Source organism: Protopterus annectens, chromosome 3.part0, assembly GCF_019279795.1.
Source record: "Protopterus annectens isolate FY-2018-M chromosome 3.part0, PAN1.0, whole genome shotgun sequence".
Taxonomy (NCBI): Eukaryota; Metazoa; Chordata; order Ceratodontiformes; family Protopteridae; genus Protopterus; species Protopterus annectens.
The window spans coordinates 680,085,183-680,106,704 of record NC_056731.1 but is presented as its reverse complement, the minus strand read 5'-3'; positions in this window follow the sequence as shown (position 1 = coordinate 680,106,704).

Below are 21,522 nucleotides of genomic sequence, written 5' to 3'. Positions count from 1 at the left end.
TATAGTATCATTCTTGACTCCCTTATTGTCTGTATCTTGATTATGGCACTAACCAGTCTTTTTAAACTTAGCTTATATTAAGACATGTACACATGTTAACACACATCTGTGTGTATGAATTTGTAGTTCAAATGCACTAATTGCATGGATTTAGATGCATATGTCCCTAATATTACTGACACACAACTGCTCTTGGAATACTTACCTAGTAACATGCAATGATTCCATTTTGTTGTGTTACATTTTTATACACATGACTATCCTTTGATCAGTCTTACACATGTACTGTGATATTTATATCAATGACAGTGAGTGTGCTACCTGTTGCATTATGTTTGCATGGCAATATATATGGGTATGTGATATTCAAACCTACTCTTCTTGTATACCTATGCCATTCGCTCTTTAACTGTTAAATGTTATTGTAGTGTTTGGATCATTTGCAAACAGACATGTACAGCCATCCACAATGCACAATGTATGTGTCAGAAGTTGGCCATTTACTTCAATGTACCTTGCGTGGCCTTGCAGTCCATATTGTGTTGTGGATATATGCATATGCAATGTGTCACCTTGACTACAGTTCTCCTGCTTTATTCTGTGCCATCTTTCTGTTTGCCAGCATTTCCTTACTAATGTAGGTCTATGCTGTCCATCTTCCCCTTATAGTTTTGCCCTATATATTTGCTATAACTATACGTTTGCTATAACTCTCTATATAAGTATATATATATATATATATATATATATATATATATATATATATATATAGGTCTACTTCATATGATCGACAGACCATTTGATCGAAATTCATTTGGTCAACAGCTCATTTGGTTGACAACCAATATTCAAGGCACTTAACAGGGATTTGCCCCCTCCCCAATGTTGTGCTACCCTGGAATTGTTTTATATATATTTAGGGGGGGGTGGGGGGCACAAGAAGAAAGCATGAAAATACAAGAAAAAATACACATTTTAAATGAAAATAGGTGGGGGCTTCCCCCACACCCCCTAACTATATATTTCAACTCCAGGGTCACACAACATTGGGGAGGGGGGAAAATCCCTGTTAAGTGCCTTGAATACTGGTTGTTGACCAAATGAGCTCTTGACCAAATGAATGTCGATCAAATGGTCTGTCGATCTTATGAAGTAGACCCATATATATATATATATATATATATATATATATATATATATATTTATTTATACATGGCATATGTATATATAATACTATTTACCTCATAGTCCATGTCACTGGTGTGGCTATGTGTGGTGACCTTTCTTCTTATTTGGCTTATGTAATTTCACTGCATGTCACAAATCTCCAATGGATACATGAACACCCATTTGTGTTGTTTCTGTTATGGACTGTGTTCTTTGACATATGGATCCCATTTCTCCTGTGTTGGTGGTGTGTATACTTATTTATACATTACACAGTCACATTACTCTTTTCCTGCATTTCTGCAGTTTTGTACTGTGGTTAGTTGTTTGTATGTCACATGCAGGTTAGACATTCCAGTCTGCTTCTGCATTCCTTCTTGGATTTAAACATTCTTTTGGTTGCTTGGCTTACACTTGAACTGCTGAGGAGAGGACATTTATGAAGGACAGTATATACAATAGGGGCTATGTGCATATTGTGAAGATGTGCAAAATGAGTTGCTGGAATATGAATGTAATCTCAGCAGAGAACTCAACCAGTTAGAACACATAGCAAAAGGCTCATGGACAACAGTAGACAGAAGCCTGCACAGTCATGGACACTATCATTATAATACCACCATTAATCTTTGTCACTGACATAAAATATGTCATTGTGACTTATTATACATGCTCTGCATGAATGCACATATGCAACTGTAATGATTATTCAGTAAGCTATAAGGGTAATAAAGAACACCTTCCTCAAAATGGAGATATTAAGAGGGATAGTGTTACACCTGTTGTTTACATTACAGGCAATCCTGGCTAGTTAAGAAGTTTTCATGACATTTATATGCCACAAACCACACTTGCAAGAATGTAACCCATGCCATCAATATTGTCAATGAGCTATGTATTTACTGGGTGCATCACAGGAACACCTGTCACACAGGCATCTTGTATAACACCTTGAAGGAAAGTGCAATGTTAACTCCTAATGGTTATACATCACAAAGAATACTTATGTATGAAAACAAAATGTGTAGAAGCTCACTGTGGCAAAAGTGATACACTTGAATAAATCATCCCTGGAAGATGTTTGGTGAGGTGCATGCAAACAGGTGATTTGTACTCAATTATTGACATGATCATGGCTGAGAACAATGGGACTATGATGTCTTTTGATGTGATTGTCCTGGCCATACTCACATATTGTGCTACATACAAGAGATTTGTCACCACTGTGGACACAAGCAGGTAGAAGTTCTGCTTACTATTTACCTGAGTATTCAGGTCACATACCAGTTTGTCTGCTCTTATGGGGGGGGGGGGGTACCATCTGTGTTGTAATTAGCTTGTGTATTTGCTTTCATAAAGAAACTAATCATAATTTTTTTTTCATCTACTGTGTCTCCATGGCTCTGGCAACAATCCTTTGTATGTGGGAATACCTTCTGCATTATAACAATACCATCATGGATTCAATGACTGTCTACAATTTCAGTCATCCACAAAGCTGGTTAGACAAAGTATGTACAAGTTTGTCTTGAGTTCTGAGACTTAAACACTGAACAGAAAAGGGCCTAGTACAGAATCCTGAAGTGCGGGCCTGGACACTGGACTCTAGCTAGAGGTGACTTCACAAACTTCAACATTGTGTGTCCCGTATGTGGTCCATTTGTCTACTCACTTGGTGACACTAGTGTTTTTGCCCCATTGGGACAGTTTCTCTGTAATACCTGAGTGTGGATTTGTATCAAATGCCTTGGCCAGGCCAAGTTACATGGGATGATAATCTTTTTCTCATGCATGTGCTTGGTGACCTTCTTGAAGACGCTGTTAAATATGCTGTTATGCTTACAAGGATTTTGGCTGGAGACTTGTATAATGTAATGCTCCTTAACTGGTTTTGACTGTTTTGTGTACTTGCCTACAGTATCCTTTCCCTAGTTATTTGTAGAATCTGCAAGCCCTGAGGTCAGCTGTCCATACATTATGGTCTGTTGAACTTCTCTTTGCTGCAGTAATTGCACGCTCACTCCACAGGCACCACAAGTCCGCTTACAGCCTCTCAAGGTTCCTTTGTACCTAGCCTAACAACACACATCCACATTGTCAGATCACCCTCACTCCTCTTTACTGCTTGTGCACTTTGTAATAACTAGCCATATTCCTAACATCACTTATTATCTCTTTTTAACTTGGTCTCCCTGTATCATCAAGGCTCAGAACTCCCCCCCCCACACCCCCTGCAGCAACTGCAACATTGCTAGATAAAACTACTGCTACGGTCCGGTTTCTCCCTACAGTTATTGCAAGCCACTAATAACACTTTTTAATAAGGATACCTACCAGACAAGTCTACATAGGTGAGTGGATGTTTACAGTTCTTGTTATTAGCAGATTTGGTCCTTAACAGTTATGTTTTAAACACTGTAACTGATTATTTACATTTCTTTTTATAGCAAATTTGTTACTTTTACTAGTTATTTTTTAAGCATTGTTTTGGCTGGCGTGCACACCTACAAGGACTCCAACCCCCACCCTAGGCAACTATAGCTTCATCTCTCACCACTAGGTGACACAACTAACAATATACTTGGTGTATCTTGTCTCAAATAAATCTGCCTCCCTATTGAATTCTTGTAAAGTAAGGCTAGTACCATTTACTTGGGGTATTTTGTCCCGAGATAGAATTGCCTTCCTTTGTTTTACTTACACACCAAGGCCATAAAAGTAGTGTTTCTGCAACTATCTGCTTACACTGCTACATTTCTGCCTCTGCCTCTTCCTTGCTTTCACTTACCTTACCAAGGCTTCCACTTCTCATATTGATTGTTTTTCTTTGCACTCTTCTGTGAGGGGGGGCCAGCCCACTCTGTTCATCATCGCTATGTTTGGGCTCACTCTGCTCTCCTACCATACCCCCATTCCCACCTACCCCTGCATCACATCACCTAGACTTATACCAACACTAACCACTCCCCTACCTTCCCCAATCAACACTCACCCTCCATCCACCAATCACACCTCAATTAACTAATACACTACTTGTATTACTCCTCCCTCTCTTCACACAACTTAATTGCAACTGTCCTTAATCATTCTACTCCCACCACACTCCACCAACACCCCTCTGTCCCTACATCTTCATTACACCATCCAGATAACCTAACATTTAAAAATAATTCACACCATGCTCTTTCTCCTACCTGACATGTCCAACCTGCGGCCCGTGGGCCGCATGCGGCCCTCAGAGCTCTTCCATGCGGCCCTCTACCTCTAACTCCAACATCAATGTACGCATGTCCCAAAACACTTTTTTGTTGTGTTTTTCGCGCCCGTGACCTGTAACTCTAACATCGGTGTGCCGATGCGCCAAAGCATCCTTCTAGTTTTTATTTTTTTTTGCGGCATAGAAGGGTCTGTGTGTTCGTGCCAAAGAATCAGTGTGTGTGAGTTCTTGCTGAAGAGGGACTCATGTATGGATTTGCCGCCACTGCCTTTGAAAGAGACAGCACTTAACCTGTGTTAATAGGTAAGTATGGAATGAATGAGTGAGTGCATGCATGAAAGCAGAATGTTTGTGTGTGAAAGTAGAAGACTGTGTGTGTGTGTGTTTGTGTGCATGACAGAGAGAGACACATGCACAAAGAGGCTAATGACGATCAGTCTACCTACTGAACACAAGTTAGCTCACAAATATATCTTACATTAAAAGTGCACTTTCATTAAATTGCAGCTTTCTTGACAGGGAGAGTGTTGTATTGAATATGAAATCATACCTCTCAACTGTGTGGATTTTCGAAGAATGTCTGAATTTTTGTCTCCTCTTCCAATTAGTGTCTTTTGCTTAGGAATAAAAGTAGTCATCCAAGGTAATGCAGTTCCAGGGAGTAAGAATGAGACAGCAGCTTAGGGTTAATGGGTCAGTAGTGGATTTTCGCGCCCGTAACCTGTAACTCTAACATCGGTGTGCATATAGTTTTTTTTTTTCTTTTGACAAACAAAAAAGCACCCAGCACTATTTTATCATTGAGGAGCTCTAAGCAGTGGTACATTGGACAAAAGTAAGCATATCTTTGGTGGCTCATCAATACTGGCAAATCAGGTGGGCACAATGTCATTTTTTAAATGTTGGGGGTTTTGGTGTGGATGTGTGTGTTTGTGTTGGGAGTGCTGCAACAGCAGATGATTATTAAAGAAAGAGACTTGCAGACTGTGGAGAATATGTTTCTTTGTTTCAAAACCTGATACTTGGGTACTAGGCATGCCAAAAGTAGATTTTTTAAGACATAGCTTCTTGCCATTTACAGTGGATGGATATTTACATTTAATGGACAATGTTAGCAGTATGAGTGCGGTCCTGTAGGGATCTGGGGGATGCAAAGTGTACCACTGCCAATGCCTTGTAAAGTGACCTGGAAATGGATATTGGGATGTTGCTGAAAAAATACAGCAAGTGGGCTTTGAAATATAATTTAATTAAACAAAGTGCACTTGCAATTTACAGGCCATAATTTAATTTATTTCAGGTAGTCCAGATCCTGGTAGATTGTATACCATTAGATTTAATTAGGGAGAGCTGTCATTCTGGGGAAATAAGCAGCCCTAGTTTCAGTGAAAGCTCTGTGGTTGTTTGCAGGTAGGAAGTTCCAGGATGTGGATGCAATGTGTTTTATTATTTTTAATGCATTTGTCATTTCAAAGCATGGTTTTCTTTGTCGCAAAAGAAGGCAGGATTGAATGAGCCATATAATGCTTAACTGACAATGATAGGATAGAAACATTATACGTGATGTATAATGTTTGCAGCTACAGCTGTTTTAATGGTGTCTGTGATGCATAACTATTTTTGGGCCTGTGTCACACCTATTTTTCGCTTTGTCCAGATTTCTTGCTCTACGGTTGAGAGGTATGGTTCCATGCTAAATCAGAAGGTTGTATTTACCTTGGAAGACTTTTTTAGCATAATTATGAGAAACAGAGCTTTTTTTAATATCTCTGCTTATTTCCAATATAAACTGCCATGTAACCTTGAAAATAACTTTCTTGTTAAGCTACTTTAATTCTTTTGGAATTGACAGGTATGCTTCATTGGTTCAGACGTAAGCATAGAGCGCTAATGTGACTTTGATTTCTTGCAGCAGTCTATGGTTTACTTATCACAATAACTTTTCTGTGTTTCTGGGCGTGTGATCAATATAACGGTTTTAAAGATGTTTTCCAAAAAAAAATAAATACATAATAAATAAAAAAAAAATAATCCTCTCTGCACTTTGAGCTATAGACAAAGTCTGGGAATTTGTTTTTATTTTCAAAAGCGAAGGTCAGCATTACAGCTCAGTAAACTGTTAGTCTGTAAATAATGTCTGCACAAATTAAAATGTCTGAATGTCAAAAGGCTTTAGATTGGATGGAAGTTATATGTTTACTCCAGTATGTAGTATGATCTTAGAGAGTTTATGAATTTCTTATTGATTTATATTTTGCTGAGCAGTTGTCAGTTGATTTATTGATGGTCCTTTTGGTGGTGGGAAATTGCATGGATGAATCCATCTTTTTTTCAGATATTTTGACTTCCAGACAATTTCATTCAGTGAGTCTGTGCCATGTGATTACTGAGGTTGCCTATTTTAGAAGTAGGGGCTCCTTTTGTGTGTATACGAGAGAGAGATTTAATATGTATACTGAATATATTTTTGTAAATGGAATTCTTAGTTAAATAGATCCCTCTTCTTGGGCAAGTAGACTTGAGTAACCAACATTAGATCTTAACCATCCAGATAGGAAAGTTTAGTATGTGGATTTTCCATCAGGTTTGATGAAGGCTATGCTACTTACTCAAGGAGTACATCTATGACTATCCATCCAGTTGTCAAGTTGCTGAACTACTTTGTTTGATAATGAGAGGAGCTTTTTACAGAAGTTGAAGGATTTTGTGTCAAGAACCTGCCCATACAAAGTGGCTTGTTTATGTTGCAGTGAAGACTGTGATCTTGTAGTGAGCGTTTTAAAAATAACCAGTATTTCTGAGGTGGAGAAAGACCACTAAGGTAGGAACTTTCTTAGCCTAGAAAGCAAGCCAGTGATGAAATGTATAGGGACCAGTGAAAGACAGAGGAAAGCAAGAAGCTTTTTAGTCTGTCTGGATAACTAAGTGAATGCAGTCCTTTGACCTTTTTTATCAGAAATGGTTGTGGTCTTTCTTTTGGCGTGGTATTTTGCTGAGGCACATGCCAAAAGGGGCGTTGCACTCAATAATTGCTCTTGTAAAGGAAGAATACAGGCATGTTATGACCTCCTTGTCCCTGGATGACACCCTTACTAATGAGGTGGGCCATGTAAAAAGCTTTCTGTACAATGGAGACAACATGGTGGTCAACAGTCAGGTTTCTATCAACCTGGGTGCCCTAGCACCTCACGACTGATTGTGTCCTTACAACATTGTTATTACTGTGATAATTTGTGGGGACATCACTCTCCTCAAAGGAGATGATGATGCATTTTTTGGCATATAGCTTGAGGCTATGTTTCTGGAACCAGTCATTTGTTTGGGTGAGACCCTCTTGTAGCTTATTCAGAATTGTTTTATTAAGTCAGTAATGTGAATTCTTTACTTTATTGCAAATTTGTTGGCTTATTTTTGTGAATTATAGTATTGTAGGACTGCTAATATTGACATTTTATGTAGTTGGACTACTGGTGTGGTTTTCCCAGTGAGAAATGCTAGTGCTGTGGTGAATATCTGTTTATTTATAAAAAAAAATATATATATATATATATATATATATATATATATATATATATATATATATTAACTAAGATGTTAGAGTTAACTGTTAGATTAGAGAATTAGAATTTTAAAGCAAATATTAGACATTTATTACATTTATTCATTGTTCGAATGCACCTACAGTACAGCCAGGAGATCCACTTTGGTCTCCTGCAGCAGCGAAAGAGTTAACTATATGATATATTTTATATGTGGCCCCAAGACAATTTATGTTCACTCAATGCAGCCCCAGCAAGCCAAAAGGTTGGACACCCCTTAGATGCCTCACACCACATACATTCCCTATCGGCGTCTTTGCCTTTGTGGATGATGTCACCCACCTTGAGGTATGCCTCTGGGAGTGCTGTGTTCAGTAATCTTGGTAGCACATTCTGTAAATGAGTAATGCCATAGTGTGATAAGGTAGTTAGGTGCATGTTCGACTCCCAGCTCTGCCAAGTGTGTGCCTTTGTGTGTGTGTGTGTGTGTGTGTGTGTGTGTGTGTGTGTGTGTGTGTGTGTGTGTGTGTGTGTGTTTCCAGCTGCATGGGGACACAGTAATGCTTTTAGATGCCTCACACCACATACATTCCCTATCGGTGTCTTTGCCTTTGTGGATGATGTCACCCACCTAGAAGTATGCCTCTGGGAGTGCTGTGTTCAGTAATCTCGGTAGCGCGTTCTGTAAATGCGTAATGCTGTAGCGTGATAAGGTAGTTAGGTGTATGTTCGACTCCCAGCCATGCCTGTGTGTGTGTGTGTGTGTGTTTCCTGCTGCATGACAACAGTACATTGCTTTTACACTATTCACTCTCCATAGAATCCGTACGGCATCTTTGCCTTTGATGCTTTTGTCAGCAAGCTAGACGTATGCCTGTGTGAATGCTGTGATCTAGTAATCACGGTAGCACGTTCTGTAAATGCGTAATGCTGTAGTGTGATAAGGTAGTTAGGTCTGTGTTCTAATCCCAACCCTGCCAAGTGTGTGTGTGTGTGTGTGTGTGTGTGTGTGTGTGTGTGTGTATATATATATATATATATATATATATATATATATATATGTAATATAGATAGATATAGATATGTATGTGGATATTATCACTATTGAATGTGCTGCATTATCTGTACGTGATCACCTTGGATGTATCTAAATCTGCTATGGCTCTGTGATAGTGCACATACTGTGTGCTGTAGTGATCCTGGGTTATAGTTGTGTAGTGACCAGTTATTTTGTTGCTGGGTATTACAAGGGACATTGACAACAATGATAGTACAGCACCTTTAAACGGTTGTGTGCACATCTCAGCAACAGTCAGCAGTGGTTATTACTTTGGTGGATGAGTATGGCTCATATAACTATGTATTAAATGACAATACTATGCAAATCAGGTTAACATTACTGACTCCCGTTTATCCACAGGTTGTGATACAGATCCAAAGAATGCATGTGTATACATTTCCAGGTGCAGGACTGGAATATTGTTGAATGCATGGAGGGGTATCCATGGCCAGAAATGGCGATCTGTACAGCCTGGCAGGTATGGTCTGTGACTGTACCACAACCTCCTGTATATGGCCGACACATGCTGAAACTGTGTACATGCAGACACACACATATAAAATGAACAGCTAGGGCTAACACATACACACACACACATTGCATCAACATTGGGCCATGATAAAACTGTTGTCCCTCACACACACACACATACATACATGTTGATTGGATGGCTCAATGACAGGCTATGGAAAAGAAACAACATACCCTGTGCATATGATGACACCTGTGCCACCTCCTGTAATGTGTACCATTGATGCAGGAACAGACTAACATGGTGCTGATGCATAGGGTGGCTTTATAGCACTGTATTAATGTTAAAATGTTGTTAACACAAAGTGTGATATCCTTCTAGGTGTATGTAAGCAGGCATGATGCATTACAGCTATGATCATCAATGTAGTATAATTTACAGCACTGCTACTTCTGAAGATTTATTATCCATCCATGTGCCATTTGACTGACGTGTGTAGTATTGGCAGCATGTGTTTGAGAGTGTGCAGTACATGTGTGATATGTGTAGTACAGATTTTCATGTATTTATTTGTGAACATGGTGAAGGTGCACTGTCTGCATGTACATGTATAGTGGACACATTGGAATAGTGACATGCCCTGTATTACACACTGTTAACACTTCATAGTTTCTATTGGTAGCCAGTATGCATTATAATACAAATATTGTTGTACTTGTCTACACGTGTGTATGATATGGTTTTACACGGTGCTGTGGGTGATACTGTTACTATCTGTAATTGTTTTGCATTATGGTAGTAGACACGACCTCAACAGTCTGAATAACCAATTGCTATATGATATCTTCACAACTGACCCACACATGTAGGACACACAGTAGCATGTGGATCCTTCATGTACTATACTATACCAGTAAGCATTGGTATTGACCGCCACACATTGCTGGGACCATTACTGATTACATATAGCCATGTTAATTACAAGCAAAGACAATAGGGATATTCCTGTCCATATCTGAAAATCCATACTGTGGCCTACAATGCATTCTGCACATGACACAGTTATTCTACACAAGGGTATCATACAGACAGATATGTGTTATCCAACCCATGCTGTAAACCTATATGGCTAAAATGAGTTAGTTATCCACATTTACTACACATACAATACCAACAGTAACACTTAGGTATTAGACCCCAATATGTATAATGGGCAACAATGTGTACATATAGACAAGTGCTATGTCATTTGTCCTTTGATATTTGCATTTACAATGGTATTTTGAAGTACATCACTGTATCACATAAGCAATGAGAGGTCTGCATGCATATCCACCAAGGTGGTTGTACAACTATGATGAATGTCCATTATTGACAGACTTTGCTGTGTTTGAACTGTTCTGCAGTAAAACACATACATGAACAGTCACTCACACTATCTATATAAACTGTCATGTGTGTGTGTGACACAGATGACCTAGGCCACAGACAATTCTGGTACATGTAGTTGACAAGTGCTTTAATGGTCCACCAGATGTGTACAGGCACCAGAACTGAGCAGCACAAACACATGCTAGATTACATTTTCTGTTTGTGTGTGTGCCTCATTATGGCATTCCTGTTCATGTGTGTGTGTGCATTTCTGATGTGTGTCATCAGCCTCAGTTGAACTGCACATCCAGCATCCCCCTCTAGGTGACCATGAGGGTTGTCCCCATTGCCAAATGTTTTGTACAGCTGCGTCAGATGCCACATATGGGAAGCATTGTAGCTTCCAGGGCAGCCAGCACACACATTCAGTATTATGGGCTGGCCATCACACACAAACCGCCACTTGATGGAGGGGAAGCCCTTGTGGTTGATGTAGGCCCTACCACGCTCAATGGCTGGTGCTTTGATGCATATGTGCATGCAGTGTATTGCACCCAATACTCAGGGTATCCCACTATTGTGTGGAAAAGACACATATTGCTGCCCAATACCTCACGAGAATTGGGGATATATACATGATCACTGACATGTGCTGAAGTGTCATTCATGAAATGGTGCAGTACCCTGGATGCTGATGTTTGTGAAATCCACATCATATCACCAGTTGATCTCTGAAAGGTAACTGTTGCTATTATCCTTAGGGCAACACATACCTTGGTTTCCACTGGGATGGGTTTCCCTCTGTTGGTTCTGTGTGTGAGACATGGCCTGCACGACTCAACAATCTTCTGCAGGAGGTCTCTGTCCACTCTATAGTGCTCCACTATCTCCAGCTCATGTAGCCCCTGGTAGGTTACCCTGTGCCTGCACACTCTTCTCCGTCTACTCACTGTGTGTTGCTGAGCAGCATTCACATTGGCACAACCCTCACCATGTTGCATATGTTGACGTATAATAGCAATGGCAGGCCCTAACATTATGTTGTCTCAGTTAAGCTTTTTCAGTTTTCACTTCTCTTAGTATACTACAGTGTTTGCAGTGTGTCTGAGAAAAACATGGTGGAATGTTGTTTGTAGAGTTGTAAGTGTTGTGCTGTGCTGGCCTACTGTACTGGCTGTGTAATATGCTCATTCTGATTGTTTTCACCTGCTAGCTGTGGTAGTTCTTCTTGGTTAACTTACTGCTATTTGTTTACCTTCCTTTTCACTGTCTGTTTCCACAGTGAGCAGCTCCGTGCATAGGAGCACAGAAAAATGCATATCCACCTCCATGAGCGCACACAGGCTTATACATGCTTATAAACGCTTACACTGGCTTACACGACATTACACGGGCTTCAACTATCTTACACTAGCTTACTCGTTCAACGTGCGCATACGGGCTGACACGCGCGCACACATGCTTACTCGGGCTTACAGGGACACACAGGCACGAACACACTGTAAGCAGGTTTCCAAGAAACTTCAGTGATATCCATGGCGTACACCGTCGGTTTCCTGACTTTACCTAGGATAAATCATAACACGCCTCTTCCACTGATGAGTAACTGACAGCAAACATGTGACACACTGCTTCAATAAGATTACAGTGTTTTATACATACACACTCATAATGTCACCTATCTTCTACTCTGATAGTCCCCTTAGCCAACTCTTACACTGTAGAGGCTTGGCCCATATGGCATGACAAATTGTGATTCACTATCCTCAGCCTCAATTGAATAGGATTGCCTACTAATGCTTGGTTACATCTATGAAAGAGCGCTTCCACACATAGCAACCAGTACTCAGTAGCCATGTTATCTTCAGCTTGCCATTCACCTGCATGGCGAACTAACTTTTAACTAAATTTACAATTTGTATGCATATTTTAAATATTTTCTTGTTTTGAAAGTGCAGTGTGTTTTTGCTCCGCTGCGCTACGCTTAAACACCGGAGATTGGGGGAGGACAAATAGAGTTTTATTAATTTCCAATGGAAAAAAATGCCACTGGTCTTATATTTGGACATTGGCATGCTTCTTCAACTAAATTCATCCTTTATTTGCAGCTGACATTGCTCCATTTAGCTACTTGCAGAACGTTACTCGGTTAACATCCGAGTACATTTCTGCACATAACTCTACTCTTGCACGGACAGCTTACTGTTTCATGTATCGCAAATTTTACATCATTTGCATAGCTTTCACCTACAAATGGGGTAATTTGCATATCCTAACATTGTCCGTGCAGCGTTCGTTTTAGGGGCTGTCTTACATGCCCCTACAGGATATTGCTGAATAGCTCGGCAGACATCTTGCCTTGCTTTATTCTTACTCTACTCATACACGCCGGCCAAGACTTCATGAATCCGGGCCTAAGCTTTGCTGTGTTCTAATATGTCTATTTGTGGAGTATGCATGGCTGTAGGTATGTTTTGACCTGCTACGTCTGACATTTCTACAGAGCAGCTCCCACTTTCATCATTTGTAGAGGTGACAGCCCAATAGGAACTATATATACAGCTGTGACATTTGACAAGTCAACACATACCTGCGGTCAATACTAAACTGACTACTTCAGCACTTTTCATACCTTCAGATTTTTCTTGTAGTATTACAGTCGATAATACTGTTTCCTATAACATGTATCTGTTTCTGATACAAGATATATCATTTTATTACACTGCTACACACAATATATGAAGAAATCACAGGCCAGATGCCATTACATTCCTTTTACAGGACACACCCGCCCAGAGTGTTGTGTTCCTCACAAAAGCCAACAGGTGCTAATCAGAACATATTATGCTATCATCTACCTTATGTGTTCGCCGGTATTTGCGCTTTCCGTCAGTGGCAGAACTCACATGCGAGTGTGGGAGACTGAACACTGTATCAGGGACACTGCATAACACCCTGAGGGACATACTTATTTTGTTTCAATTAACCTTCCACATTGACTATCACAGGGCATAAGTATTCATTCACATTTATCGAGGTACATGCTTTTGACTTATACATGTTTTGTCATTTGTCATCACATCTTTCTTCACACCTGTCCACCTAATATCACTAGTTCTGTACATTTATTTAGGACAGGGTTACCTTCATACCTCTCAACTGTACACATTTTGGGTAAATGTCCCGAACTTAGACTTATAATTTTATTCCTTTTTTCATAATATTGTGCCTTTCTGGTAAATTAGTGGCAAGTTATTAAGGACTGTGAAGTTAAAAAATAATGACAGACAGACATTAGTATTTTATAATTAATAACCCTCAAAACATTCATACTAATGAATAATCCATTATTCTATCAACGTTCTAAGTTTGTAAGAGGAATATTTAAACTATTCCCTATTTGTACATATTTTAAAATGCCTTTGTCCAGATGTCTTATTCTGAAAGGTTGAGAGGTATGGTTACCATCTTAGTCGTATGCATGTACGTCCATGATAATCGCTTACAAGACACTGATATAAGTCCCTACGTCTTCCCCCAATGGTTTACACAATATCCAGTAGATGGGTTCTTCATTTTTGGAAGATATAGGTGTGTGCTATACCCACATAGGAATATTAATCACTCCCATGGGGTGGACCTAATAAATCTATGCCAACCAACACCTAGGCACCTAGGCCCATTACTGCATACCCATGATTCCCATACCTGACACCCCTCCACAGTAGTCATAAGACATATTTAATGTGAGCGATAATAAAGTATGAAGACACTTCTAAGCACTATCCACTCTCCGCGTATCGGGACATATGTCATACATTCTGTCAACCCATGTGTTATTACACTTGCACAAGCTACTGTTGCATGTACAGCTATATTGTAGTTGCGGATGACACTTCTTTGCAGCAATCATTACAGGACGGTGCCTGTAATGAATCACAATATTTGGGGTCCTGCAAAGGACACCTATATCCATGTTTAAAGAGTAGAACTTGCAGATCTGGCACACTGGTACTTTCCGGGCAATGGTTTGGAAAGCAGCAGTGTATTTACCTTTATTGCATGTCTGAATGTCTATCCATAATAGCTATGACGTAACCTATTTATGTACATGTGCTATATCTACAAGGACATATGTTTATATGTTTGTTATGTATATATCAATTAATGTTGTATGTGTGTGTGTGTGTGTGTATATATATATATATATATATATATATATATATATATATATATATATATATATATATGTCTATACATTCTTTATTTCATATATTTATTTAGTTTAAGTCTGTGGATATATATCTATACACAAATATATATATTCATATATAGATATATAACTAACGTGTAGAAAACAGCATTCATTTGCTATGCTGTGAGCGGAGTACACACGCGCAGGCGCACTTGCATATCATTATTGTGGGTTACATATGTTTAGTAAGTCTTTGTGCTTATGTGGGCTTTACTGATTGTGACAGTACCAGTAAAATATCTGTAATCCGGTTAACGGACATATGCGAAACACACGTTCACCTTTACATATTTAAATGTCTTTACAGCACAGATGCATTCATTACACTTTAAAATTATATGTGCTGTAGCCGTAGTTGAACCGGGACTGCATTCACAATGGCCGGATGCTGTAACCACTATACTATTGGTGTTCTGACTCATTTATATGCATACCCATAGTACATAGCTACATTAACATATGCCTCACCGCTTCAATTACAATACAGGCATCCATTCTCCTGCTGGAGAAAACGCGGTACTACATATTACACATTCCCTATTCCCTACTGCTCTGGACCCAAACTGCATATTTAATCAATCCAAGGATATTCAGAACTCCAAGGCTTATAGTCCTGGCACATACAAGTCTTTGATTGTCAGGGTGTTCATGTGGGGATCTGGGTTTAGGCTTGTCTGCCTGGATTTACGAAAATGTGATGGGATGTTTACAAATGTGGGATACATAGTTTGCAATCCTGACACTGCCTAAGGTGATACTTCCTACTACATATGGGTAATACTCGCTATGTGTAGGTGTATGGCTGCGCAAGGCTGGTAGCCTAAGTATGGCTGGATTTGGTGGACATTCGGACATGGGTGCATGTTGTGTGCTATACTGGGGATGTTGGGTATTGCATTATGCATGCATGGTTTCTGCATTTGGATGTCCCGGTTCTGCATATACCATCCTATGTGTATGTGCCGGTTACATTCCTGTTCATGTGTATAGCACATTTTAATATTCATATGTTTGTATGATTTTGGTATACAATATGGACTGTCAGGTTACTTTACAATTGTTATATGTTTGTTCTTTGTGTTTCTTTCTGATTCACATTGGATTGGCACATTTTCCATTGGGCAATTTAGGGTAGTTGTAGTATTACTACGTGACTTTGAAGTATAGCATATACCACAGACAGTTCATGGGACAGAACTTCACTTCTTTGACAATAGTACAGGTTATTTGTTTAGTATTTAAGCTGCTTACACCATTTCATTTAGGATGTAGGTGTTTAAAATACGACATCACTGACTTATGCATGTATCACTAATAAGTTAGGGAATATATTTTATCATGATATCTCAGGCCAATTATCATTTGTTTTGTTATTGTCAGCAGGACAACACTGGCCACAGATGGACTGTCTGTCGCACAGAGGTGCGGATGGTAACCCTCACTTCGCACACTGCTCCGTCATACACCTCCAGTTTGGTCTATTGTGCATCCGACACATTCTCGCCTTTAGGGATTATTACAGTTTGCATACACCCACACACATATTACAGATACTTCCATCCATCCCTTGTTTGGTTGTTGTCTCATGGCACAGTCAAGGGAACACATTGCATAAAGTACATATGTCAGGTAACTGTATGGTTGTGAGGACTACTGTGGCATTTTCAAATTCAAACATGGCTGCATAACACACACATAGGTACACACACAGGACTTATCTTTCATGACATGTAATGTCCACCCGGGTAATTCTCGTTGTACCTTCACACATATGGACAAGAACGGCTTGGACCGCATACGTCTGGAGTTTGCTGACATGCTATGGACATTGTTAGTGTTGCCACCTTTTCATGCGGCTGGGATGGCATATCTTCCGGACAGTACTCAGATTGTATGACAGAACACATATCCACAGACTGTACTATGGATGCTGCTGTCATTTTATGCATACATGTTGGCTTACTTTTGCGGTAGTTTATATGCTCCGTCTGTTTCATTTCCTTGTTTATATTTGTTGTTATATGTCATGTCCAGTACGGACATTTGTTGTATGTGATTATTATGCGATGTAAGACAAATTATATTATACAGTCGCAGGGTACTTTACACTTGTGATGTTTTGCTATGGCCACAACTGCCCAGCTGTGTACTATCACTACCACTGTGGGACTGCTAATGACCCTGCCCATGGGGCTGGAAGTGTGTATTGGCGGCGCGCTGACATGATGCACTTCACTTCCACTGCGGACAACTACTTACAGTGCAGTACATTACGGACACACGATTTTAAATATCATTTGTTCCAAGGATGGAAACTCCATATTGTGTTGCGTGCATTTCTGTTTGATTCTCAATTTTGTGTGGCCAGGAACTGTCTTGCATGCTTTGCATACGTTTCATTATCCACGGACACTGATAGGTGCAATTACTATTGCAGGCAGACTATAATATTCAGCAGTTTAGGTTGCTCATTGACAGCTGACATTGACACGCCTCCGGGCGCAACTTAGACACGCCCCATGCACTCGCGCACATTTCCTATGCACATGGATGTGGCGGCAGCGTGCCTTCATTAATATGCATATGTCGCTACTATACCATATAAACGCCGCACGGCTGGCGCAAGCCTTACGCCGGCCTTGTGCCGAGCTACATGAATCCCGGGGTCTATCTAGATGTAGCTCCCTGACTATCTAAAAATTAACTGCCCCTATCTAACCTAAATACTTTAGCAAGGCAAAATTATACTCTTACTTCTGCAAGGTAAGATGAGAACTTATGTTCACACTCCAGGCTGTTGTCTGTCCTCAGAGACTGGAACAACTAGTCTAGATGGGCAGACCCATGAGAATGCCTGCTACACCCCTCCTCATTAATTTTGAATTGCAAGCCATTGATGAATCCATTGTCTTGTATTGTAAATCTCTTTGTTCTGCTTTTACAGATGCATCAAAAAACTGTTCTGTATACCGAACAACAAATTCATGACTTGCAGCCTTGAGATTTTGTCTACATTGAAGTTCATTCTCAAAGACACTCGCTCAGCCCCAGATAGAAAAGATCCTACTTGGTTTTGGTCACAACTGTTACTGCCCTCCATTGTGAAAGCCTCTCCACCTGGATCCATGTGTTGCATGTCAAGAAGATGCCCTCTTGTGATGAGTGCAATTGAGACTCAGTTGATGTCATTCCATATGAACCAGCAGAGCCTATGACCAGCAGAACCAGATGAAAAACCAGGGACACTGTAACATCTAAGATTGACAGTCAATGACGTTTTCCCATCCAGACCAAATCTGGAACTGACAGTGAATCATTTGGCATCAAGATTAAATCCAAAATTGAATATAGCTGAGTTACCCTTTGTACCAGATAAGGAACTGAAATAGTAAGATACTTTTACTTCAACCTGGCCTGAAGTAAATTTTACTGATTGTTCTTCAACATCAACAGTGTTTTTTCTTGCTTCTGAATCAAATATCAATGATTCATTGTGTATTTTGGACACTGACATAAATAATATGTCATACAAACAGAATTCATTTGCAAAGTCGTTCTTAGCTGATGTTTTTGATTGGAAATTATTTGGTAATCAATTTTGCACAGACTATAATCAAACAACGCAACATCCATGTTTGCAGTCTTTTCAAAACCTTCTCTGGCCCAAACATGTTCAATTTCCTTATGGACCTATATTTGGGACAGCTACTGTGAATTTTTATCATTATTTTATTTTGTTTGGATTTGCTATCCAGAACCGTGAGTACATCATTATTTGCAACCATTGGAACTATAAGTACTGAACCATTTCTTAATAGATATTATTGGTAAGAAGAGAGACAGATGTTTGATTAAAAACAAATCAAGAACACCTGAATGGCATCCCATGGACTATGGCAAAGAAAAAGTAGATTTCCTGGATCTTATCACCAGTAAAAGAGAGATAGATGGACGACTTACATGTAATTTATTCAATAAACTGACGAGAGTTAATTTGGTTTTACATGCCAACAGCATGCACCCCCAGATCATACACCTCAATGCAATAAAGTCACAAGGAACGCACGTAGTAAGAGTTTCAAAAGAGATGAATGACATTATTGTGAATCTTAACCTAGGAAGAGACTTTTTAGCTTACTGTTATGAACCAAGGCTACTGCACTCCGTAATAGACCCTATTAGAGATAGTCAGATCCAGGGGAACCCAGCTGCTTTTGAATCTATTAACAGACATCACATGGGCTTTGCCAACCTTTACAAAGACCCCAGAAATGAAGCACGAAAATATGGCATAGCCATTACCTTCATATTTGATCACTTATTTATCCATAAGATTATGAAGGAAAACTGGAACATTATCAACAGTAACAAACACATTGCTAAGATCTTAGAATAGGAACCTAGGTTTATCTTCAAAAATGAAGAAGTGTTAGGGACTATCTTGAGACTAACACGGACACAATGGAACCCACAGAAGTTGGGATTTTTAAATGTGAAGCTCAAAAATGTTCCTTCTGGGAATATATGAGTAACATAAACTATTTCACTTGTCCAAGTACTAAACAAAAATTCTACAGCAGGTGAAAAGCTGACTGTAACACAGAAATGGTCATTTACAGAGCTCAGTGCACAAAATGTGAAGCATTCTATGTTGGAAAAACCATTAAAAGATTAAAAATACATATATTATGTCATTTTTCTGAGATTAGACATATAATTAGTAGAAATGCTCTAGCAAAATATTTTCTTGAGATTACAGGTCACTCTAAGTTTAACTTTCATGTTCTTGACAAAATTGTGGGCTTGCCTCTGGATGGGAATAAGAACATGTTCTTAGAAAACAGAGAACTGAAATGGTAATTCAGGTTGAATGTAGACAATAAACCAGGTCTCAACTTTGGATACTCAATCAAGAGCATCCTTCAGCTCAAAAAAACTCAACCATTGGACCTTATATTAATTCACAGAAAAAAATGGTCAGGGTCTAGTGTTTGCCATACATTTTTTATCTGATCCCAAACCCAAAATTTAGAACAAGATCCCTCACAGACAGGAAGCTGGTGACCTGGGTAACAGGTATGATAAGCATGTGACTGGCACAAGAAAATGAGAGCCTGGCCACCAACATATACTAGCTACTTAAAATGGGGTGAAGATAAAATCAGGCCTTCGAGATTAACTCATGCAAATGTCACCGAAGCAATCATTGCTTAGACTTTATGTTTTTCAGATAGAAATTCACCAATAGGTTTTGTAATATTTTACAGGTAAATCAAACCAACCACATTGTTGGTAAGCCAAACAGATCTGTTGGATCACTCTAGGCAATGCTGGCTTATGCATGACGACACCCACACACCACAGTTTTTTTTATGGCAAATTGTATTTTTGATTTTTTTATTCTCTGACTGTTGTAGGTTTCTTTTCAAATACCTTAGTTCTGGTAATCTGAAAAAGCTTCAGTTGAGGAGCAAAAGCATTTTACTTTAATTCCGGATGGATCTTTCGATTAGTTAACTCTGGACCTGTAAAATGGGCACTCACATTTTACTGTTTTTATTCACTGCATGTTAGTTTTAGATGGATTAATTTAATAGATAGATGACACTGGATGTCCCATAAAAGCCAAAACCCTTGATTCACTGTTTTTGTTGACTCCAACAGATGTGTTATTCCCATGAACCTGCAAAAATATATGACTTTTCAATGGCTAAAATATTCTCTTAAAAAAGACGTTTTAAACTGGATTTATTTTTCATGTTTATAACATTGTGAATTAACCTTTTTCCTTAACAAGGAAATAGAGGTGAATATCGGTCTAACCAGTTTATGAATCATATTTTGCTTAGGGGCTTAGCCTTCCTCTACATAAGCTGGCCTGATTATTAGCCAATCATAATTTTTATTCTAATTAGGGACTTGGTCTCCTCTCCAATCATCAAAATATTAGCTAATCATTGACTCTTATTCTAATTAGGGACTTGACCTCCCCACAACCCAATAGGCCCAACTGCAAATCAATTAGGAATCATAGCCGTACCCCCAATCATAAGGGCTGTTTTCCACCATGCACTCTTGTATAGGGGTATTTAAACAGCTAGAATTGTAATATTTTTTTTTTCGAGGAAGAAGCATTGTACCTGATGAAGTCTGATAGACAAAAGCGCTCATTACTCTGAATAAACGAACAACGTAAGGCTCAAACAAATACTGCTTTGTGTTTTCATGCCTTGGTTTTGAGGATGTGGGTATTCTGCTGTGGTTAGTTGTCTGCCTGGAAATACCTACAGGAATGCAATAGTGGATTAATTTGAACAAATATGCTTTTCCTTTTGTTTTTAACAGAATGACATCCTAGATTTAATACTTTTTCTGCTGCCTTGTATGCCTATGCACAGACTCAATATTGGTGACTGTTGGGTTTATTCCGTTATACCTATT